The sequence below is a fragment of the Manis pentadactyla genome, chromosome 6 (assembly GCF_030020395.1).
Source record: "Manis pentadactyla isolate mManPen7 chromosome 6, mManPen7.hap1, whole genome shotgun sequence".
NCBI lineage: Eukaryota > Metazoa > Chordata > Mammalia > Pholidota > Manidae > Manis > Manis pentadactyla.
The window spans coordinates 109683040-109708898 of NC_080024.1; the positions used below are offsets into that span (position 1 = coordinate 109683040).

At 37.9% G+C, this 25859-nt stretch overlaps 1 protein-coding gene across 1 annotated transcript in view; it reads right to left on the reverse strand.

Annotated features, from left to right (window-relative positions):
- Positions 1–25200, reverse strand: part of RALBP1 (ralA binding protein 1) — a 60322-nt gene extending 35122 nt beyond the window's left edge. The window contains exon 1 of the mRNA XM_036880697.2: positions 25047–25200. The gene's annotated coding sequence lies outside the window, so the exon portion shown is untranslated. The remainder of the gene's footprint in view (positions 1–25046) is intronic.
- Between the last annotated feature and the right edge of the window lie 659 nt (positions 25201–25859).

Consider the following 25859-nt stretch of genomic DNA (forward strand, 5'->3'; position numbering starts at 1 on the left):
CATTCTAAGGGGGTTCATTTTTATTGCTATCCAATATAAAATCTTACTATTTTTCTTTAAGTTATGGCCAAACAACTATAAATAAGAAATTACATGGACTATTTATATAACAAACATGAATAGTCTGGTATAATTAAAATGTACAATATGGTTAAAGCAATGTATCTGATGATCCACACAATTACAGATCATTAACTGTAGTTTTTTTGTTGGGCAGCTGCATCTGGGAGATCTCTCCCTGTGTACTAGGTGGAACCTCAGCCTGGATGGGGGACGGTTCTTGACTGATCAAGAAAGAATTCTCAAACAGATCAGTTGAGTGTAAGGAAGGAATGAATTCATTAAAGCGAGAGTAGTAGTGAATGGCAGCAGCCATGCAGGCAGCAGGAGCAAGGAAGAGCAGAGGGAGAAAAGGGAACTTCACTGAACTCCTGCTCAGCACAGGGCAGATCCCTTGCCAATTCCTGAAGCCAGGGTCACCTGGCTTCCAGTCTGCTTGAATCTGTGTGGATAAAATGAAGGTTCGTGTGGCCAGGATTCTCGCCTGGCCCTGGTTGGCTAGCTCAATACACACGTGTGGGCAGTGCATTGTTACTGGCCTCGCCCAGTGCTCTGGGCGACACAGTGGCACGGCTGCAAGGCTGCAGGAGAGGAGAGCAGAGCAGAGGCTGGAGTGGTGGCAATGCCAAGGACAGAGGCCCAGAGGACAGCTGTGTGGGCAGAGAGGCCCAAAGGCAGAGACCAGCTTGCTGCATGCAGACTCGCTCTGAATGGGATTTTAGTGACTGACCTGCCCCGTGGAAATAAAGTTGGGTATAACCTTTTCACCTCATGAACGTTTCCTTTGGTCACACTGAATCCATAGTGAACTTGCCTGGGGCTGAAACCCATTGGCAAGACAACCTGAGAGGCGTGGTAACTAAACCCCTACAAATCCAGGATTAGGGGGAGCTGCAGAGCACTGGATGGAGTGAGATTATGTTCAAAGAACTTCCCAAAGGCAAAGAAAGGAGATTTTCAGGCAGGTTACTAAAGAGCATGATCATACAGCTGCAGTCCTGTCCGGGTCACCCAGGTGATGGGAGCTTGCAAGCCCAAATCAAAGATCTTAGTAGCTCTTCCCTACTTGTCTGAAATAGGACAGAGAGAGAGAAGACTAGTGCTTAAGTCTAGAAAAATGAATGAAATAGCGAAGTAACAAAGACACCACTGGAAGAGTGCAGAGACAAAATGCAGTGAATTGAGCAGAGAGAAGGCTTTACTTAAGGCAAAGTACACACTTGAAGAAAGGGAAGTACAGACAATCTCAGAGAGGAGGAACACTTAAAGGCTTAGGTTTCTGTCTTTTAAGGATCTCAAGAATGGGGCAAAGGGCCAGGGGGTGTAGGCTTGACATGTGGTCTCTCATCTATCTCTGGTGAGAGAGATTATGTCATCATGCATAGTTAGTCCTCTAGATATACTGTAAGATAAATTAACACAAGGGATTTCTTGACCCTGTTCTTCAAGATAGTGGTTACCCTCAAGCAGTGGGAACTTATCATTTAGGACTGCTTGCCCTGCCTTAAGATAGAGTCAATTATTGGCTGATTACCATAAAATAGGTTAGGAATCTTGCCTCCTAACTCCCTGGTTTTAAAATGGAATCTTAGCCTTAAGATAAGAGTCCCTTCTTACTATACTACTTATATCTCAGCATTTTTTTTCATAGGCAGGAAAAATTAACAATGATGCTTGTCCCATGTTCCTGCTCTACCTCAGTCCCACATTATGTGATATTAAATAGTTCATGTGCTGATAACTATTCTATTTTGTACTGAGGTACTGTTGAAAGAAACAAAGAAACCCTCATTTTCTCAATCCTAAAATACACACAATAGATTCACTACAGTGAGCACTATACAGGACAACCACAAGAAGAGGTGAAGATTTGTTTGCATTTTCTTTCTTCTTTAGACAGAGGATACATAATGTAAGTACTATTCAAAAGTTACTTAGATTAGTCCTTACTGATTTTTATGTCTTCATGATATTCATTTGAAAAACTATTAGAATCATTTGTTTCTCTTTACACTCATTTTCAAGATTATTTTGCTATTTAAAAAATCCATAGCACTAAATGACAAGATTGATAAATCTGACGATAAACAAAGTTGACAAATGTGAAAGAAAAATTCTGCAATTTGTGATAGGTAATTTCTTTAAAAAAGCAAATACTTATCACAAATCAATGAAAATATAAACAAACCAAGATACCTACAGAAAGGATGTGAAGCAGTTCATAGAAAAATGACTGATGTCCATATGAAAATAATGTTCAAGTACAATAAGTTACCATTTTCAAACATCAGACTGGCAAAGAACAAAAGAGGTATGTAATACCCAGTGTTGGCAAGGACAGGAACAAGGACTTACAAAAGTATCTACTAATGGTAGATGTATAAATAAGCACAGTCTTTTTTGAAAAGCAATTTGGTTATATCTATCAAAATTTTAAATGTACTCTCTTTGATCCAGGAATTTGTCTTTTAGGACTTATCCTTCAAATATACTTTCATAAGAATTCAAAGATGCACACATGAAGATATTCCTTTCAGCACTGTAAAAGCAGAAACAAAATACCCTAAATGACTATCAACTGAACATCAGTTAAATTATGATTTACCCAAATAATGGAATATACAGTCATACTCCCATAACTTTTGAAAGCATTTAAGAAATAATTAACCACTGTTAACTCCTGGAGGTGGTAAAAGGGGAGAAAGAGAAAGTTTTTATTTTTTATTTTATCCCTTCTGTATACTTTGAATCTGTCCACTTATTACTTTTATTACTATTACTGTTTTTAAAAATGACAAGGCCATTTTAAAAAATTTTGTAACAATCATGCATTAAAAATGTTTTTTATAATATTTAATAATGTAGGAAAAAAGCATTTACAGTACAGTATCCATTTTTAAACATATGTACAAAAAATAGAAGAGAACAATAACAATTATTTCTGAATTGTAATATTATAAGTAAGCTAACTTTTCTTCTTTTGACTTTTCTGCATTTTATAAATTTTCTACCCTGTATACATTATTGCTTATATAATCAGGGAAGAACTGAAAACAGGAGAAAATTCCATTAAAGGATCTATCAGCATCACTATAATTTTTTTCTGTTAAGCTATTATTTCTAAAAAGTACATTCTATTTTCTTTTAATTAAAAGCATCTTAAGTTTTAACAATCACAGGATTTGTGAGTTTGGAGGGGGCTAGAGTTCAACCAGCCTAAAAGTTGTACATTACAGATGAGGAAACTGAGCTCCAAAGATCTGGGAAGCCAAAACACAGCTGCGGGAAGGAGCACAGCTTTATACTACAGAAATGCAGTTTATAGTTTAAAGGCATCCCATCCACACTGATCTATTTTGGTTTACGCTTACCTGCCTTTGCACATGCTGTCTTCAACCCCTAGAACCCAGTCCTTCCAGCATTTTTGCATGGCTTATCCACACCCACTCTTTAACATTAAGCCTGTAAATGGGCATGAGAAGTCCTTTCGGAGAGAGAGAACTGGTCTAGATATGGACTGCAATGATGGTTACACAAACTGGTAAATTTATTAAAAATCACCAAATTACACACTTAAAGTGAGTGAATCTTATAGTATGTAAATTATACCTAAATCTGTTTACTTGTTTTTAAAGGATTACGTACCAGCAACACCTTCTCTAAGAACCCTCCCTCATGACCCACCACGTCCAGTCTAAGCCATACATACCTCCGTCCTGTGCTCCCAGAATCTCAGGCCTCAACTCCAGCACTACATGTACCACTGCCTATGTATGTGTGTGTCTTGCCAAACAATGTGTGCACCCAGCATGTAACACAACACAGGGCATACGTGAACTACTCGAATGGTTACTTAATAAATTAATTATCATTAGTCTCTTCTACGTGCTCAGCATGTTGTACACCACTGATAAGACAAAGGCTAGAAGAAATGAACCTGGCCGTTAGCCTTAAATTTTTTTTTTGGTATTATTAATATACACTTATATGAGCAATATTGTGGTTACTAGATTCCCCCCATTATCAAGTCCCCACCACAGACCCCATTATAGTCACTGTCCATCAGCATAGTAAGATGCTATAGAAACACTCGCCTTAAATTTTAATTAAGGAAAAAAGAAAGGGAATACAAATTTTATTTGGGTTCCTATGGCTTTAGGAACTTTCACATACATTAATCTTAGTACAACCTGTGAGAAGACACATTTTCCCATGTTTGCAAGCAGGGGAACTAAGACTTAGAGAACCGAAGTAACTTACCTAAGTCACAGAGTAAATAGGATGTCAAACTGGAATCTGTTTGACTTGAACCACACATTCTTTCCACCTAACTGCCCTTTATGTCTACACACACAAAGACAGCACATTTGCACCAGGAGGAACAGTGCAGTTAAAAACACCAGCAGAAAGACAGGGTGTATCATGAGAATGGCAAGAAGACCAGTCTGAACCAAAGCAGTTTCTGTGAAAAAGCAATGGGAAAGACAAGGTGGGCTCTGAACTGAATGCCAAGTGAATGCCAAGCTGAGGAGCTCAGACTGAATGTTGGAGTCATGACCAACTCCAAAACCGGGAAGTGACGAAACTAGGGCTAAGAGGGGTAAGGGCAGTAATACCAACAAGAAATGCCAGAGATTTTGATCATGCCCTCCTCTGCATTCTTAGAGCGTCTTGCAATTTACACTTAAGTGCACTTTCTCCTTGTTCATTTACTACTGCAATTCAGTTTCCATACTAGATGGACCAAGAAGAGAGGTTTGTTCATAAAACATTTAACAGATTATCTTACAAAAACTACTCTAAAGAAATACTTGTTGACGTGATTCACCTATAGTTGGGAATAAATGGAAGGAGGAGAAGCTGTTAAGTAGATATATAAAGGACTGAGGGCCTGAACATGGGATGATTTGATCAGAAACAGCAATGTGTTTGCATTAGGGCACACTGTTTTGAGCACTGGGGAGCTACTAAACTTCAGCCAATTCAAGGGCAGAAGAGAGAGGCTTCAACAGTCTGTAGCAAATTTAAGTATATACAGCCAATGGTAAGAAAATAAAACAACAGAAAGTAGAAATTCCTACTCTGAGGCAAAAGGGTAACTGACATAAATTCGTTAATATGTGAAGAAAGAGTACTTTCTTCCTATTCCCCCTGGTAAATACAAAAAAAAATCCTGGATAACAGATTTTAAAAAAGAAGAAAAAGACAGACAAAAACAGACTTGAGAGAAGGAAGACAGGTTAGGGACCAGGGGATCTGAGGAGCAACAAAGTCATGATTTCCCTGAGCTTTCTTTTTGCCTCTACATTGCAGACTTGGGGCTCAGTGGGTGCAGATAAAAACAAAACAACAACAAAAGCCTGCTCTCTCTACCCAAAGGATCAGGAAAGGGGCTGCCCTGCAAGACAAAAACTTTTAGATGACAATGGCCTACTCCAATCAAACCCCACATAAAAAATCTGTGGCCCACCCCCATCTGCACCAGTAACAGGGTGCCTAGATTTGCACCCTCATGAGGTCCCCCAACATCCTTGCTTGGGGAGGGAGGATAACAGAGAAGGCCAAGTTGGAAACTGGGTTCACCAGAGTCCCCTGCTCCTGCAAGAGTGTCAATGGAGACCGTTGGAGAATCTGAACTTCCACCCCCAACCCATAACTGAAATGCTCTGCTCCTTTCCTGCTGGGTAGCCTCAGAAGAGGCTAGTGATTTTCATCATTACCTTGTGATGACAAAGCCACCTCTACCTCTCTGTCAAGAAACAAAAGAGGAATAAAAAAACTCCAAGGATAAGATCAACTATATAGGAAAAACAAAAACACAGAAGAGTTAAAACCAGTAATTACATTAAATGCAATGGACTAAATAAGCATTCCAATTAAAAGGCAGAGATAATCAAACTGGATGAAAAAGCAAGATTCTACTATATGCTGTTTATAAAAGACATACTTTAAATATAAATACTACACAGAAAGGTTAAAAGCAAATGAATGGAAAAGATATACCATACATGCACATATCTCAAGAAAGGTGGAGTGACTATAATATTACACAAAATAAACTTCAAGACAAGAAGTATTGCCAGAAATAAAGGACATTCCCACAACTATAATGACATAATTCTACACATGTACACGCCTAATAATAGAGCTTCAAGTATATGGAGCAAAACTGACAGACTAGAGAAACAAATCCCCAGTTATCATTAACACAGAACTCTTCTCTCAGTAAAACAGTACAAGTTGACAGATATAGGCAAAAACATCTCGGCTGGGACACAAAGTGCACAACCATAAAAGAGCAAATTGATAAATTAGACTTTATCAAAGTTTAAAGCTTTACTCTTTAAAAGAAAATTAAATTAGGAAAATTAAGTAGCAAGGCACCTATCAATGAAAGTATTTGTAAAACATGCATCTGACAAAGAACTCATTTATTCAGGAAAAAAAAGTGTGTGTGTGTGTGTGTATGTAATTGATGTGTAAGATAATATATGTATCTTACAATTCAAAAAGACAACCCAATTAAAAAAATGATCAAAATAGGAACAGATACTTTAAAATACATAAATAGTCAAAAAAGAAAAGAAAACGATTCTCAATATCATTACTCATTAGAAATGTGCAAATTAAAACCTCAAAATACCACTATCTACCCACTACAAAATTAAAAAGAGTGACAATACCAAGTATTGGCAGGGATGTGTAACAGCTGGTACTCTCACTGATACTGGTGGGATTGTAAAATTGCACAACCACTTTAGAAAAGTGCTTAACAGTTTCTTACAAAATTAACATATACTTATATCCCCTAACAGTTCAACTCCCAGGTATTTACTCAAAATAAATGAAAATGTAAGTCCATACAAAGACTTATCAATGAAAGTTCCTAGTACCTCGATTCATTATAGACAAAAACTGTAAATAACCCAAATATGTCAACAAACAGTTAACATAAATCAAGCTATATCCTTAAAATTACTGAGCAATAAAAAGGGAATTATTGATAGACACAGCAACACAGCTGAATCTCAAAAACAATATTGAAAAGGATCCAGGCACAAAATGATACATGCCATACTGAGACCATGTATATGGCAATCTAGAACAAGCACACTAATCAGTAGTGACAGAAAGCCAATCAGTAGATGCTGTTGGGACAGATGTGATTAGCCAGGAAAATGAATGCAAAGGGGCATGAGAGAATTTTTGGGTGATAAAATGTTTTATGTTTGTGGCAGTAGTTTCATAGATACACACAGTTGTCAAAACACAAAGAACTGTACACCTCCAACTGGGTGCATTTTAGAGCATGTAAATTAAATGACAATAATGTTTAAAACAAAAAGATTTTTGAAAGAAATTGACAAGCTGATACTAAAATTTTCAGAAATGCAAAGAACTTTAGAACCATAACCATCCTGAAAAAGAACAGAGCTAAAATAATCAAAACAGTGTGGTATTGGGCTAAGGATAGATAAAAAGATTAATGAAGCAAAAAAGAAAATTCAGAGACCCACATATATAGAGTCAATTGTTTCAACAAAGGTCCCAAAGGAATTCAAGGGGGAAAAGTAAAGTCTCCAACAAATGGTGCTGCATAACCATGCAGAAAAGGGAAACTCACCCCCCACCAATCACATCAAACACAAAATGTAATTCATGGTAAATCACAGACCCAAAACTTAAAATCCAAAAACTATAAAACTTATAAAATAAAACATATTTTTGAGAACTTCGGTAAGAATTTTCCAGACATGGCCAAAAAGCATTAACTACAAAATTAAAAATTGACAAATTAGACTATTGAAAACAATAGTTTTGTTTAATAAAAGACCCTATCAAGAAAATTAGTAAGGTCAAAGACTTGGAGAACACATCTGCAATATATATATCTGACAAAGGACTTATATCCAGAATATATAAAGAATTCCTACAATGCAATAATAAAAAGACAAACAATACAAAACAAAAATTGGCAAAAGAGTTGAGCAAACAATGTACAAAGTGAAATAAATGACTGGTCACTAAGTCCATGAAAAAAGCTTCACATCATTGAACAAAGAAATGCAAAATAAAGCCACAAAAAGCAATCAACACATACCATCTAGAATGGCTGAAATTTAAAATTTAAACAGAATGGGACAATTCCTAATGTTGGTGAGGATGTGAGACACCAGGAAGTTTAATATATTGCTGGTGGGAAAGTAAAGTTTAGCCACTTGGCAAAAGTGTTTGGCAGTATCTTTTAGTTAAACCCTAACCATATGAACTAGCAATTCCATTCCTGAGTATTTGCCCAACAGAAATGGAAACATATATACACAAAAGACTTATGATCAGAGTAACTTTATGCATAACAGATTAAAAACTAGACACATCTACATTTCCATCAACAAGAGGCTAAACTGCAATATATTCATGCAATGGAGTATTAGTGTATTTTTAAAAGGAACAAAATACTCATACACACAATAAAACAGATGAAATTCATAAGGCAGCACATCCAGACACAAGATTACATAATGCATGGTTGTATATTTTTTTCCACTGTAAAACGGGTTGTTTTAATTTCATTATCACGAACAGTGTTACCAGTGTTACAACATTGTGAGAATGTTAAGGATTTGTTATTTTTCTTTGTCTATTTTTCTTTTGGTATCATTAATATACAATCACATGAGCAACACTGTGGTTACTAGATTCCCCCCATTATCAAGTCCCCACCACATACCCCATTACAGTCACTGTCCATCAGCGTAGTAAGATGCTATTGTGCTATACTGCCTTCCCCGTGCCCACCCCATATTATGTGTGCTAATCGTAATGCCCCTTATTCCCCTCCTCCCTCCCTTCCCACCCACCCCCTTCCCCAGTCCCTTTCCCTTTGGTAGCTGTTAGTCCACTCTTTGGTTGTGTGAGTTTGTTGCTGTTTTCTTCCTTCAGTTTTTTCTTTGTTCTTATGCTCCCTCCACATGAGTGAAATCATTTGGTACTTGTCTTTCTCCACCTGGCTTATTTCACTGAGCATAATACCCTCTAGCTCCATCCATGTTGTTGAAAATGGTAGGATTTGTTTTCTTTTTATGGCTGAATAATATTCCATTGTGTATATGTATCACATCTTCTTTATCCATTCATCTACGGATGGACAATTAGGTTGCTTCCATTTCTTGGCTATTGTAATTAGTGCTGCAGTAAACATAGGGGTACATATGTCTTTTTCAAACTGGACTCCTGCATTCTTAGGGTAAATTCCTAGAAGTGGAATTCCTGGGTCAAATGGTATTTCTATATTTAGTTTTTTGAGGAACCTCCATATTGCTTTCCACAATGGTTGAACTAGTCCCACCAGCAGTGTGGGAGGGTTCCCCTTTCTCCACATCCTCACCATTTGTTGTTCCTAGTCTTTTCTATGTTGGCCATCCTAACTGGTGTGAGGTGATATCTCATTGTGGTTTTAATTTGCATTTCCCTGATGACTGGCGATGTGGAGGATCTTTTCATGTGCCTGCTAGCCACCTGAATTTCTTCTTTGGAGAAGTGTCTGTTCATATCCTCCACCCATTTTTTAATAGGGTTATTTGCTTTTTGGGTGTTGAGGCATGTGAGTTATTTATATATTTGGGATGTTAACTCCTTGTCAGATATGTCATTTACACATATATTCTCCCATACTGTAGGATGCTGCATGGTTGTATCTTACATGAAGTTCTGCAACAGGCAAATTCATCTGTCTAAAGAATTTAGAACTATGGTTGTGGGGGTGTGAGGAAGAGGCAGGAACTGAGTACAAAATAGCAAGAGAGAACTTTCTGGGTTGATGGCTATGTTCCATGTTGACAGGCACATGGGCTATATGTACATACACATTTGTTAAAAAAACAAGTATTAATCTGTACTTCACTGAATATAAACCTCAATAAAATCTCTCAGAAGGGGGAAAAAAAGCCAAGAATGCTAAGGATGCTATACACGGGTGACTGTGATCATGAGTCATAAAACTGTGGGCCTTGCTTTTCAAATATTGCTACTCCCACCTCTAGGGACAACCTTCTCCAACCCCAGTACCCAAATCTCTACAAAATGAAAGACTATTTCCAATCTTTCCCAAACAGAAGCCTGTAGCTGTTTCCTATGCAAAAGAGTGATTTCTCTCCAGAAATAATTTTTTAAATGTTACTTTCACAATATCTAACAAAAAGTATTAATCTAAAAGTGTAAAGCAAAAAACCACATATCTGGATTTTTACTTTGGAAACAAAAACAATTATACCTTTGAGAATGAACATTATTTCATGGAAAAAGAACAGTTATGACAGTTACAAATGACTTTTAAAAAAGATTCATAAAACTAGACTGAAAACTAACAATGGCTTTAAAACATTTACTTTCCAAAGAACAAGAATATACATTGTTCTTAAAACAGTCTTTTCTGCTTATGTACCAGTATTTATCAGCACACATGGTGAGAATCACTCACTCATGCAAAAGGACAAAGCAATGTAAGTAGGGAAGAAAGGCTACTAAATTAAAGTTTCCCAAAATGAGCTTTTGTGAATAACTCTAATGGTTTTTTAAACTTGATAATATCTACACAGGAAAAGGCCTATTCCAGAAAACCAAGAGGTTGCTTAACTAGTTTTACAAGTTGAACAAATTCAGCATTTTATAAATGTTCTTTATTATAAGTACCAAGCTAAAATTAACCAGCAGCAGCATTTCCTTGTTTTTATAGCTTTTAAAAATAATCTGCAAACTATTTTTAAAACTCTCCAACCTAAATCTCTACAAGGGAATCCAAATACTGATTTATTAATATATTCCATATGGAACACTAACCAGTATTATCCTACTAATGTCAATTTTGTAAGCAGTATTTGTACACACACAGTATATTCTTGTTCTTCAAATGATGTGTAAAGAAATGTTCTCAGAATAAAAGGCCAAGAGGGTCCAGATCATTCACAACGACGAAGTGCCCCAGGCCCACACCAAAGCATACCATGAAGTTTCAGTGCCCAAGGTAATAGGAAGATGCTAAAAGATTTCTGCTGGGAAGAGAACAGAGTAAACAACTTAAAAGTTTCAGGACCAACCTGCCAACAGGGAACACTGGAAACTTGAAGAGAATAAAGGAATATCTTCCAAACTTTGAAAGGAAATTATTTCCAGCAACCATTCCAGTGGATAGGTACAAAAAAGGCATTTTCAGACATACAGTGGCAAGGAATATATTTTCTCAAGAATCTCAGTAACTGTTGATGCAGCCCAGAAGAGCAGGATTGTGACCAACTAATGGAGACACAGTCCACATGACACAGTCGGAAGAAGAGGTCACAAGGATGGTAGGATTTATAGATATTTGAATATTTAGAAAAGAATGGTAAGATCTAGTAAAGAACTGCTAGAGCTTTTGGATAAATTTGTCATAAGAACAGAGCAAAATAGCAAATAAAAGTAGGACATGACCAGTTAAGAATGGGTCTACTCGGATTCAGAAAAAAGATGGTGGAATGAGAAGTGAGGCAGAAATCTCCTTCCAAAAATACATACAATACAAAAATACAGCAAATGCAACTAATCCTAAAAGTGTGACCAGAAATAAGATTGCACCACCCAGCCTTCATCTGAGAGAAGAGAACATCACATAAAAAAGGGATTATGAAAAGACAAAAGAACCTTGTTTAACCCAAAATGCCTCAAACACCAGAGAGAGGGCTCAGTGAAACTGAAATCACCAATCTTCTTGAAAAAGAAATCAAAATAAAAGTCATAAGCATACTAATGGAGCTACAGAAATATATTCAAGAGGTAAGGGACAAATTCAAGGGAAAGGTAGATATATTGAAAAATACAACAGCTGAAATAAAACATATAATAGAGGGATTTAAAAGCAGATTAGGTGAGGTAGAGAAGATGGTAAATGGAATAGAAATTAGAGAACAGGAATACAAAGAACCTGAGGAAGAGAGAGAAAAAAGGATCTCTACAAATGAAAGAATATTAAGAGAACTCTATGACCAATCCAAACGGAACGGTATTCGGATACCAGAAAAAGAAGACAGAGAGAAAGGGATAGAAAGTGTCTTTGTTTAAATAATTGCTGAAAACATCCCCACTCTGGGGAAGGAAACAGTCTCTCAGGCCATGGAAGTCCACAGATCTCCCGACACAAGAGACCCAAGGAAGACAACACCAAGACATGTAATAATTAAAATGGCAAAGTTCAAGGACAAGGACAGAGGATTAAAAGCAGCGAGAGAGAGAAAAAATATAATCTATAAAGGAAAACCCATCAGGCTATCATCAAACTTCTCAAAAAAAACCTTACAGGCCAGAAGGAAGTGACATGATATATTCAATGCAATGAAACAGAAGGGTCTTGAACCAAGAATACTCTACCTGGCAAGATTATTATTGAAATTTGAGGGAGGAATTAAACAATTCCAAGATAAGCAAAAGTTGAGGGAATTTACCTCCCACAAACCATCTCTACAGTGTATTTTAAGGACTGCTCCAGATGGAAGGGATCCTAGGGCTAAACAGCTGTCACCAGAGAAAATATAACTACAATAAAGGAAGCAGGCCAATTACTAACCAAATGCAAAATTAAATCAGCTACCCACAAAGTCAGTCAAGGTACACACAAGGAATAGAGAATATGATATCTAACATATAAAGAGTGGAGGAGGAAGAAAAAGAAAGGAGGAAAAAAAAGAATCTTTAGATTCTGTTTATAATAGCATAATAAGTGAGTTAAGTTAGACTGTTAGATAGTAAAGAAGCTGCCATCTAACCTTTGGTAACCATAAATCCAAAGCCTGCAATGGCAATAAGTACATATCTATCAATAATCACCCTAAATGTAAATGGACTGAAAGCACCAATAAAAAGACTTAAAGAATGGATAAAAAAGCAAGATATATCTATATGCTGCCTACAACAGACTCACTTCAAACCCAAACACCTACAAAGACTGAAAGTGAAGGGATAGGAAAAGATATTTCATGCAAACAATAGGGAGAAAAAAGCAAGAGTTACAATACTTGTATCATATAAAATAGACTTCAAAACAAAGAAACTAACAAGAGACAAAGAAGGACATTACATAATGATATGGGGTCAGTCCAACAAGAAGACATAGCCAATATAAATATCTATGCACCCAACATAGGAGCACCGAAATATGTACAACAAATACTAACAGAATTAAAGGGGGAAATAGAATGCAATGCATTCATTCTAGGAGGCTACAGCACACCACTCACTCCAAAGGACAGATGAACCAGACAGAAAATAAGTAAGGACACAGAGGCAGTGTACAACACATTAGAACAGGTAGACATAACACACATCTACAGAACAATCAACCCAAAGCAACAGGATACACATTCTTCTCAAGTGGACAAGGAACATTTCCCAGAATAGATTACATGCTAGGACACAAAAAGAGCCTCAGTACATTCAAAAAGACTGAAATTGTACTAACCAACTTCTCAGATCACAAAGGTATGAAACTAGAAATAAATTGTGTAAAGAAAACAAAAAGGCCCATAAAAGCATGGAGGCTTTACAACATGCTCCTTAGTTCTTAATGGATAATGACAAATTAAAACAGAGATCAAGCAATATATGGAGACAAATGAAAACAACAGCTCAATGCCACAACTTCTGTGGGATGCAGCAAAGGCCCTTCTAAGAGGAAAATATACAGCAATTCAGGCCTATCTCAAAAAAGAACAATCCCAAATGAACAGTCTAACTTCACAATTAATGAAACTGGAAAAAGAAGAACAAATGAGGCCCAATGTCACTACAGGGAGGGACATAATAACAACAAAAGGACAAATATATAAAATTGGGAGGAATAAAAAAACAATAGAGAGAATTAATGAAACCAAGAGCTGGTTCTTTGAGAAAACAAACAAAACAGATAAACCCCAAGCCAGACTTATCAAGAAAATAAGAGAGTCTACACACATAAACAGAATCAGAAATGAGAAAGGAAAAATCACTACAGATACCACAGAAATACAAAGAATTAATAGAGAATAGCAAGAAAAATTATATGCTAATGAATTTGATAATCTAGAAGAAACAGACAGCTTTCTAGAAAAATACAACCTTCCAAGACTGACACAGGAAGAAACAGAAAATCTGAACAGACCAATTACCAGCAATGAAATTGAATTGGTAATCAAAATCTACCCAAGAACAAAAATCCCATACCAGATGGCTTCACCACTGAATTTCATCAGACACTTAGAGAAGAAATAATACCCATTCTCCTTAAAGTTTTCCAAAAAGTAGAAGAGGAGGGAATACTTCCAAACTCATTCTATGAGGCCAGCATCATTCTAATATCAAAACCAAGCAAAGACACCACAAAAAAGGAAAATTACAGACCAATATCCCTCATGAACATAAATGCAAAAACACTCAACAAAATATGAGCACACCAAATTCAAAAATAAATCAAAAAGACCATACATCATGACCAAGAGGGATTTATTCCATGGATGAAAGGATGGTACAATATTTGAAAATACATCAACAACATCCACTACATCAACAAAAAGAATGACTAAAATCACATGATCATCTCTATAAATGCTGAAAAAGCATTCAACAAACTTCAACATCCGTTCATGATAAAAACTCTCAACAAAATGGGTATAAAGGGCAAGCATCTCAACATAATAAAGGCTATTTATGACAAACCCACAGCCAAAATCATACTTAACAGTGAGAAGCTGAAAACTTTCCCTTTAAGATCAGGAACAAGACAAGGATGCCCACTCTCCCCACTTTTATTCAACAGAGTTCTGGAGGTCTCAGCCACAGCAATCAGACAACACAAAGAAATGAAAGGCATGCAGACCGGCAAGTAACAAGTTAAACTGTCACTGTTTGCAGATGACATGATACTGTACATAAAAAACCCTGACTAATATCTGAATTCGGCAAAGTTGCAGAATATAAAATTAATACACAGAAATCTGTTGCATTCCTATACACTAATGATGAACTAGCAGAAAGAAATCAGAAACACAATTCCATTCACAATTGCATCAAAAAGAAAAAAATACCTAAGAATAAACCAAGGAAGTGAAAGACCTATACCCTGAGAAGTATAAGACACTCTTGAGAAAAATTAAAGAAGACACCAATAAATGGAAATATATCCCAGGGCTCATGGTTATGAAGAATTAATATTGTCAAAATGGCCATCCTGCCTAAAGCAATTCACAGATTCAATGCAATCCCTATCAAAATACTGACAGCATTCTTCAACAAACTGGAACAAATAGTTCAAAAATTCATATGAAACCACAAAAGACCACAAATAGCCAAAACAATCCTGAGAAGGAAGAATAAAACCAGGCGGGGGGTGGGGGTATTACGCTTCCCAACTTCAAACTCTACTACAAAGTCACAATAATCAAGACAATTTGTTACTGGCACAAGAACAGATCCATAAGTCAGTGGAATAGAATAGAGAGTTCACATATAAACCCACACATATATGGCCAATTAATATATGATAAAGGAGCCACGGATATACAATGGAGAAATGACAGCCTCTTAACAACTGGTGTTGGCAAAACTGGACAGCTATATGTAAGAAGATTACTGTCTAACTCCACACACAAAAGAAAACTCGAAATGGATCAAAGACCTGAATGTAAATAATGAAACCATAAAATTCTTAAAAGAAAATATAGGCAAACTCTCTTGAATATAAACATGAGCAACTTTTTCATGAACATACCTCCTTGGGCAAGGGAAACAAAAGCAAAAATGAACAAATGGGATTACATCAAACTAAAAAGCTTCTGTACAGCAAAGGACACCATCAGTAGAACAAAAAGGGAGAATATATTCTTAAACGACTTATCCAATAAGGGGTTAACATCCAAAATATATAAAGAACTCACATGCCTCAACACCCAAAAAACAAATAACCCGATTAACAAATGGGCAGAGGATATGAAGAGACAGTTCTCCTAAGAAGAAATTCAGATGGCCAACAGACACATGAAAAGATGCTCCACATTGTTAATTATCAGGTTAATACAAATTAAAACCACAATGAGATATCACCTCACACCAGTTAGAATGGCTAACATCCAAAAGACAATGAACAACAAGTGTTGGCAAGGATGCGGAGAAAGGGGAACCCTCCTACACTGTTGGCTGTAATGTAAATTATTTCACCATTGTGGAAAGCAATATGAAGGTTCCTCGAAAATCTAAAAATAGAAATACCGTTTGACCCAGGAATTCTACTTCTAGGAATTTACCCAAAGAAAACCAGATCTCAGATTCAAAAACACATATGCACCCCTATGTTTATTGTAGCACTATTTACATAGCCAAGATATAGAAGCAACTTAAGTGTCCATCAGTAGATGAATGGATAAAGAAGAGGTGGTACATACACACAATGCAATATTATTCAGCCATAAGAAGAAAACAAATCCTACCATTTTCAACAACATGGATGGAGCTAGAGGGTATTATACTCAGGGAAATAAGCCAGGCAGAGAAAGACAAGTATCAAATGATGTCCTTCATTTGTAAAGTATAACAATGAAGCAAAACTGAAGGAACATAACATCAGAAGACTCACAGACTCCAAGAAGGGACTAGCGGTTACTAAAGTAGAAGGGTTAGGGATAGTGGGTGCGGAGGGAGGAAGAAAGGGAATGAGGGGTGTTATGATTGGCACACATGGTTGGGGGGCGGTGTCACAGGGAAGGCAGTACAGCACAGAGAAGACAAGTAGTGTTTCTGTGGCATCTTACTATGCTGATGGACAGTGACTGCAATGGGGTGTGGGGTGGACTTGATAATATGGGTGAATGTAGTAACCACAATGTTGTTCATGTGAAACCTTCATAAGAGTGTATATCAATGATACCTTAATAAAAAAAAAAGACATGACCATTGACTCTAAGAAAAAGAAAAAGATAGATGAGAAAATGAAATTGCAGTCGCTGCCTGGCTCAGCACTACACAATATTTGTCTAATCATCACATTGAAAACAATGAATACTGATTTAATCAAACATGTGACAGGCACAATTATAGTAAGAGGCCTGAGGGCAGAAAACTCAGGTAATGATGTAAGACCTAAATCCTCACCTACCTTAATGCCTACTGAATGGACAATGCTTAAAACTGGTATCTTAAGAAACAGCAGTTTATTATTTATAAATAAGGAAATAAATACCAATAAAAATAGCTAAGAAAAACCCAACTAAGTCCGGAAGGGATGCAAGAAGAGGCAGAGAATAGCATTTTCTACTGGAAGTCTTTCAGTATACTGTGTGGGGGGTCCCCAGGGCCACCCACTGGATCAGTGACTCACCAGAAGTACTCAAAACTCAGCATACAAACTCATTGCTAAGAATTTTTACAGTGAAAGGATACAGAGCAAAACAGCAAAGGAAAAGGCATATGAGGTGAAGTCAAAGGAAACTAGGCACAAGCTTCCAAGACTGCCCGAGTGGAAACACCGGGGCAAACTGAAGTCTTCCAGCCACAGTAATGAAGTAGTGTGTGCTGGGCAGTTCCTTAGACTCAGAGCCTAAGGTCTTTATAGATCCTGATCATATAGGCACCCTCTGCCTAGCAGGTACCAAAATTCCAGACTCCCAGAAAGAAAGCAGATATTCAGCATAAACGACCCTCCTTTACAAATAGTTGAGGCACAATGAGCCACTCTTATCATTTATGAAAAGTTTTATATACAGTGGGGAACTTTACCAGCCAAGGGCCAACCTTGGGAACAGCAGTCTCAGGCCTGCTGTAGTATTGCTGTACAAGTTGTATTTTATTTCTTAAACTATCCTTATGAATTATTCTAATAAAATTTTACAACACAAAAAAATAATGTCTCACAAAAAATTGACACTGATTAAGGACGACACAAATAAGCAGAAATCTATCCCATGCTCATGGACAGGAAGAATTAATATTGTCAAAATGGCCATCCTGCCCAAAGCAATTTACAGATTCAGTGCAATCCATATCAAAATGCCAATGGCTGTTTTCAATGAAGTAGAACAAATAATCCTAAAATTCATATGGAACAACAAAAGACCCCAAATAGACAAAGCCATCCTAAGAAAAAAGAACAAAGCTGGCAGTATTATGCTCACAGACTTCAAACTATACTACAAAGCTACAGTAATCAGAACAGTATGGTACTGGTACAAGAACAGACCTATAGATCAATGGAACAGAACAGAGAGCCCAAAAACAAACCCACACATATATGATCAATTAACATATGATAAAGGAGCCATGAATATACACTGGGAAAAAGATAATCTCTTCAATAACTGGTGTTGGGAAAACTGGACAGCTACATGCAAGAAAATGAAACTGGATTACTGTCTAACTCCATACACAGAAGTAAACTCAAAATGGATAAAAGACCTAAATGTAAGACATGAAAACATAAAACTCTTAGGAGAAAACATAGGCAAAAATCTCTCGAACATAAGCACAAGCAATTTTTTCCTGGACACATCTCCTCTGGAAAGGGAAACAAAATAAAAAATGAACAAGGGGGACTACATCAAATTAAAAAGCTTCTGTACAGTGATGGACACTATCAGCAGAACAAAAAAGGCATCCTACAGTATGGGAGAATATATTCATAAACAATTTATCTGATAAGGGCTTAACATCCAAAATACATAAAGAACTCATGTGCCTCAACACCAAGAAAACAAATAACCCAATTAAAAATTGGTGGAGAACCTGAACAGACATTTCTCCAAAGAAATACAGATGGTCAACAGACCCATCAAAAGATGCTCCATGTTTCTAATCATCAGGGAAATGCAAATCAAAAACAATGAGATACCACCTCACACCAGTTAGAATGGCCACTACCCAAAAATATAAGAAATAACAAGTGTTGGCAAGGATGTGGAGAAATGGGACCCCTTATATACTATTAGTGGAAATGTCAAATAGTGCAGCCACTGTAGAAAGCAGTAAGGAGGTGCCTCAAAAAACTAAAAATAGAAATACCATATGACCCAGTAACACCACTTCTATGAATTTACCTGAAGAAAACAAAATCCCTGATTCAAAAAGATATATGCACCCCCATGTTTACTGCCACATTATTTACAATAGCCAAGATATGAAAGCAACCAAAGTGTCCATCAATAGAGGAATGGATAAAGATGTGGTACATGTACACATGGAATGTTATTAGCCATCAAAAAAAAAAGAAATCCTGCCATTTGGGGCAACATGAATGGACCTAGAGGGTGTTATGCTGAGTGAAATAAGCGAGGCAGAGAAAGACATATACCATATGATTCCACTTACTTGTGGAATACAAAAACAAAACAAAACAAAACAAAATGAAGAAAATATCGGTAGACTCATAGACACTGAGAAGTAACTGGTGGTTACCTTGGGGGAGGGGCTGAGGTGGGTGTATAGGGAGAATGAAGGGGATAAAGGGACAGAAAAATTCTTAATCATAATATAAGTCAGTCACAGGGACAGTAGTGCAGCATGGAGAATATAGTCAGTGATTCTGTAACATCTTCCTATGTTGACAGATATTACCTACACTAGTGGGGGTGAGGATTTAATATGGGTAATTGTTGAACCACCGTGTTATATACTTGAACCTAATATAAGACTGTATATCAACAATACTTCAATTTAAAAAATAAAGAGAAAAAAACTATTGGAGCTAATAATGAGTTTAGCAAATTTACAAACAAAAGTGGAAGACAGAAAATAAATTGTGTATCTACATACTAACAATGAACATTCCAAAAGTGAAATTTTTTAAAAAGTCCATTTGCAATAGCATCCAAAAGAATAGGAAGAAATGTAACCAAGGAGATGAATGACTTATACACCAGTAACTCCAAAACAATGCTAAGAAAAAATTTTAAAGACCTAAATAAATAGAAAAAACACTCCTTGCTAATGGATTAGAAGACTTAGTAGTGTTAAGACAGGAAAGTATTGCTGTATCTCAAAGCAATCTATAGATTCAATGCAAACCCTATCAAAATTTCAAGTCTTTTTTGAAGAAATGGAAAATCTGATCCTCAGTTTAGTATGAAAATGCAATGGGTCTTGAGCAGTCACAAAAAAATAATGGAAAAAAAAAGTTGGAAGACTCACACTTCCAGGCTTCAAAAGGTACTACAAAACTAGAATAGTATTGGCATTAGTATAGACATATAGACCAAAGTGATCCAGTTAAGAGTGCAGAAATAAACCCAAACATCTGTGGCCAACTGACTGTCAACAAGAATGTCAAGAATTTTCAATGTGGAAAGAATGGTCTCTTAAACAGATGAGGATGAGTCATTTGGATTTCCACATGCAAGAAAATGGACTTATCTCAGACCATATACAAGAATTCACTCAAAATGAATCAATACCTAAACATAAAGATTAAAACCATAAAACTCTTAGAAGAAAGCACAGCATAAATCTTCTTGTCCTTAAATTTGGCAATGGGTATACTTAGATATGATACCAAAATTGTGAAAAACAGAAAGAAAAAATTAAAAACTTGTGTACATTAGAGGGCATTATATATAAGAAAATAAAAAGACAACCTACAGAGTCAAAGAAAATACCAGATCACCTATCTGATAAGGGTTACCATTCAGAATATATGAAGGAACTCTGGCAACTCAACAAAAACAAACAATCCAATTATAAAATGGGTACAGGACTTGAATAGCTGTTTCTCCAAAAACTATATACAAACAGTCAAAACAAGCACATCATCAAATAAAACCAACAATGAGGTAACATTCACACCCACTAGGATTTCTAAAATTTTAACAACCAGAAAATAAAAAGTGATGGTATAAAAGTGGAGAAATTAAAATCCTTATGCTGGATAGTGAAAAGGTGTAGCTGCTTTGGGAAACAGTTTGGCAGTTCCATTTTATGTTTAAAATGTTAATCATATGATCCAGCAATTGTATTCCTAGGTATATACCCAGAAGCAATGAAAATACATTCATGCAAAAACCTGCACATGAATTTTTGTACCAGCATTATTCATAAGAATCATAAAGTAAAAACAACTTAAATGTTTATCAACTGATGAATGGATAACTAAAACATAGTATGACAAAACAATAGAACAGTATTCAACAATAAAAAGAAGCGAAGTCCTGATATGTGCTACAGTATGGTTGAACCCTGAAAACGTTATACTGAGTAAAGGAAGTTAGTCACAAATGATCATATACGATTTCAATTATATGACAGTCCAGAATAGGCAAATCCATGGTTGCTAGTAGAGTAGTGGTTGCTAGTGGGTGGGAACAGGAGGAAAGGTGACTGACTATGAGTAGGTGGTTTCTTTTTTGGGGTAAAGAAAATGTTCTAAAATTGATTGTGGAGATGGTTGCACAACTCTAAATATGCTAGAAACTACTGAAATGTACACCTCAGAAGGATGAATTTTATGTACGTAAGTTGTATCTCAATAAAGCTGTTATATAAGAAAAATATAGGCTCAAGTCTTTGCCACGTTATATATCCCTCCCTTATTCCTTTATTACCCCTCTGCTAACTCTTCTTTCCATTCTTCCCTTCATATCTAAGACTTGCTTATTATTAAAATAATCTACATTTGATTTCTCCACTCCCTGATCTCCTATTAACTCCAGTTCACTGAAACCTAGCTCCTTCCCCAAATGGTAGCGTTAAGTAGACTGCTACAAAACCTCACTTAGTTGTCAAGTTCATTAGACTTCTAATAATCCTTGTTCCTCCTAATATCAAGTTCTCAAAGCACTTTAAGTACAGCTTCCCTTTTTTATTTTTATTTTTCTGGAGAGTCAGCTGTATAGCTAAGTATAGCTTCTTTCTGAAATGATCCCATTTGGGTTTCTATGACATTTTTTCATGATTTCTCTACAGCTCTAAACACTTTGGAATTTCCCTATCCAGTTCTTCCTCTATCTGGCTTTAAATGTTACTGTTCTCCATGGCCTATTACCAGAGCTACTTAACCCTCCATCAATAAACTCTTCCTATGTGATCTTACTTAAATCAAAGGTTTTGGCTACCACCCATTAACAGCCTGGTAACTCTCATATCAAGACCTCCCTCCTGTATTCCAAACACCACGCACTAAATTCTGTAGCAGATTTCCACCTGCATATTTTATATTTGACTCCCCCTCAACATATCCAAAAGCTAAATATTGTTTCTTCCCAAATCTGCTCCTCTTCCTGAATTTCTCTCAGTATACTTTACCATTGTGCATTCAATGACCCAAGTTAAAATCCAAGTCATCTTATCCTACTTTCTCTCTCACTCCCCAAATCTATTACTGAATCCTATGAATTCTATCTTCTAAATATTTGTGCTATTAACCTACTCCTCTCTATCTCCATTGACACTACCTTAGTTTAGGGCCACATCTGTTACCTCAATTACTACAAAAATTCTTAACAGTCTTTCTGCATCCTCTCTTATCTCCCCACCATCCCTTCTGAAATCTATACTCTACAATAGCAGAATGATCTTTCTAAAATGAAAACCTGATCATGACCCTGGATTAAATTAAAATACATAAAATCTATTATATCCCTAGAGAAAACACTCTAGAATACTTAGAATGGCAGGGACCTACCTGTGTAGCCTCATCATCTACTACTTAACAACTTAAAGCCAGTGCACCAGCTGTACAGAACTTCCCATTCTTAGTGTTCCAGGTTCTCTCTGACCCATCATGTCCAACCTTCCCTCTGCCTTAACTTCCTTTCCCTCATTTTCTGCCTCAGTCATGCCTAAACTTTTTTTAAGTTAAAGAACATAAAGTACCTAATATAATGCTTGATACACAACAGAGAGTTGAAATGGGTTTAGCTGGTTTAGGCCCCTCATCTTTATCCTGTCTCAATGACTTTTATGTTTACAAGATAAAGTCGAAGTTACTTTGACTGTATACAAGACTACCCATAATTTGGTCTCTGCCTACCTCTCCAATTTCATGTCTTTCCACCACCCTACATCCTTGCTGGCTATACTTGCAAACCTTACAACTCCCTGTGTAAGTTTAGACTCCCATGTTTTGCTCACACTGTTCCTTCTACCAAAATGCCCATCCTTTTTAAGCCTGTATACTTACTGTTTTCAACCCTTCCTATACCTACCTTTTCCTTACTACTGCCCCCTTACTCAATCTCTCCCTCTTTCCCTGACGGAACTGATTTTTATCTCCTTTGTGCACCCACTGCACCCACCCCCACATACTTTCTGCAACAAGAGCAATCTTAAAAACAGATTGTGCTTGTTGACATTTCAAGTAAGAGATAAAGTTTTACCACCCTGAAGGCAGGGGCACTGTCCTATCCATACGTAAGTCCTCTTCACGTGGCAGAGTACGTACTACACAGTAATTCCTTTATATTAAATCATCTGCATTTTTCCTTACTCCTACCACAGATACTATCATAAGTTTCTATTAAGGATTTTCTTTAAAAAAAAAGAAAGAACATACTTTGGGGTTACATTCTGGACCCAGTCTCTCCTTGCAAAGTAAACAGGTACACAAATACAACTGTACAAATTAAAGTAAATGTGCATTTTCTGATTTCTAAATTAGGGGAGAAATGGTCCCTGAAAATCTAAAATAAGAAATACTGTTTTGAGAATAGTAAATTAAGTTATGTCACATTGCTTCAAGGTACTTTGTTTAAAAAATTACTCCTCAATGGTTACTGTTAAACTAGCCAACTCAGCTTAATTAAACCTATGGGTCACTTTGAAAAGTGGGAACCATTCTACTAACTTCCCACCTCTCCGACTACCAGTACAGCTTAAAGCAATTACTCATTTTCGGGAAGATATCTGAAAAGAATTAACAAATCATCAAGGTAATTCAAAAAGCAGAAAGTGAGGTTACCTTTCTCATTCATGGTTCCATTTATTCATTTAGAAGTGCTGCCTCCATAATCACCAAACCAAAAGTAGGCCTGTTCCTTACCACCACTGAAATATTTTTGTAAATAACTGCTAAGAATGATGGAATGCTACCCAAAGTGCTGAAGTATTTGAACTTGCCCACTCCACTAAACAATAATTAAGAGAAAGCTTTCCTAATGAGGTGAGATGGGGTATTCACGCAATGTTCAAGCGACTATACTTCTTTTCATGCACATTCAAATTATCTTGAATTAATTTTTTATTATCTTCCAGAAGTCTATTAGGCCTTAAGGTGGACAGGCTGCTTGGTAAAGAGGGAGGCTCTGCAATAATGAATACCAAAACTTGAAACTGCGTAATTACTTCAGATGAGACCGAGGTGTGGAATAGTTTGTAAAACCTGTTTCACTCACAACGATAAATCAAAAAAAAAAAGACCTCAGTAAGAGCATTTCGGTACGAGCAGACTTGAAAATGAGTTGCAAAAAGAATTCTCATCAACACATCTGTCCGTATACTCGCACTAAAACCTGAACTAAGGACCGCAGCGCCCACAGGAGCCCCACTGCTTCCACGCCAGCGGTTGGGACCATGAACCTTTTCCTAGTCACTAGAAAGCACTGGAGACGGGGCAATATTCCGGATGCATAAAAATAGTGTGATTACATAAAAGACTGAGTGCCCTCTCTCCGTTCCAGTGTGCCCAAGAGCTGCCCTAAGGCCTGGCCGACTCAAGGGGGGAAGGGCTCGGTTCCTGACTCTCCTCCAGACCCCGAGAGCACCAAGTCACAAACGCAGAGGTGCTGAGCAAGGCCCGGCCGGCAAGTGGGAGGAACGGCCAACAAGGGGGCGAGAACTGGGGAAATGCCTACAGGCAGGAACCGCACTAGGCGCAGCCACGCCCCCCACTCCCCCAACTCCAGCCCCGCACGCCGCCTGACAGACAAGGCTGCGAGGTGGTGCGGAGAGGGCTCCCCGGCACGCGGGGGATCCGCCACGACCCCTGCATGCCGCCGCTGCCCGCTACTGACCTGTACCTGCCGCCGCGCGACCGCCCGCCCCCGTCGTCTCGCGCTCACACTGCCGCCGCACCCACCGCAGCCGCCGCCTGCGCTGCACCCCTGGACGGCCTCGAGCGCCCCATTCCTACCCCGCCCCAGCCTCCGCCTGTTTACAATGATTGGGACAGAACTGGACGAGCCGGCCCAGCGCGCACGCGCATTCCCTCCTCCCGCCGCAGCCCACTTCCCGGGTCCTGCTCTCTGCGCTTGACGGCTAAGGCCGACAAGGGCAAACGCCCTTCGCCCTCGCGTGGAGCACGCTGGGAGACGTAGTTCTCGGAAACGCACCGTCCTTTCTACTTGAGGGCCCGTTGTCGAAAAACACACTACAACACCCAGGAAGCACCGCTCTTCTCTCGGCCGAGGGGATCGCTGAGGCGACTGAGGGAGCGCGCGAGAGAACGCGCCGCGCTAGTGCCCAGCGGGCGCCTGCGCAATTCCTGGTCTTGGGGGACTGGGTGGGACGTAATCCTACCGCGGTCGAGTGTCGGTGAGGACGACTTTGGGGCTGCACCAGTGGTGGTGCTGACATAGTCTTTTCCACGGCCTGGCCAGCCTGTTCCTCATCTTCCGAAACGCACACCTTTTGTGCCTGCGGGCTTCAGTCGTCCTAACCAGTTAAACCAGCTTCGGAGGCCGGCCCAGCCTGCTGCTGGGTGGTGGCATCTGCCCGACCTTGGGCTTGGTGGGGACTCTTGAGGGGAGCGGGGTGGGAGGGGGGAGCGGAGGGTTGATAAAAGAGAGCACCGTGGGCCTCTGAGGATTAACGGGTGTAGAACTGCA